Source organism: Carlito syrichta, unplaced genomic scaffold (assembly GCF_000164805.1).
Source record: "Carlito syrichta isolate Samal-C Ts95f unplaced genomic scaffold, Tarsius_syrichta-2.0.1 Scaffold168988, whole genome shotgun sequence".
NCBI lineage: Eukaryota > Metazoa > Chordata > Mammalia > Primates > Tarsiidae > Carlito > Carlito syrichta.
The window spans coordinates 28,153-28,686 of record NW_007113084.1 but is presented as its reverse complement, the minus strand read 5'-3'; positions in this window follow the sequence as shown (position 1 = coordinate 28,686).

Below are 534 nucleotides of genomic sequence, written 5' to 3'. Positions count from 1 at the left end.
CTCAACCTGCTGGACTCAGGCAATCCTTCCACCTCAGCCTTACAAGTAGCTGGAACTACAGGTGCGTGCCACCCCGCCCAGCTAATTTTGTGATTTATTGTAGCGACGAGGTCTCGCCATGTTGCCCAGGTTGGTCTGGAACCCCTGGGCTCCGGCAATCCTCCCTCCTTGGCCTCCCAAAGTGCTGGGATCACAGGCGTGAGCCGCCACGCCCGGCCTCCGATTCTGCTTTTTAAAGAAAACGAACACACCCTGGCGAAGGCCCCCACCGCCGGACGCTCTTCCACAGCAGGAGCTTGAAGGGCGGCGATCCCGTCGCGTGGCCGGCCAAGCGTGGGTTGCAGGACTGTCCCCGCGCCCGGGCACGTGGGGCGCTCGGAAGCCGCGAGGGAGGGGCGGCAGGTCCCTGCGCACGCGCCAGGGCCGCGCCCAAGGGTGTCGCGTCCTGGGGAACGACGCTGGCCGGCGAGGATGGGGTCGCTTCGAGTTGTTTCTTGGGACAGGAGCCTTCCGGCGACTGGGGCCAACTTCCGG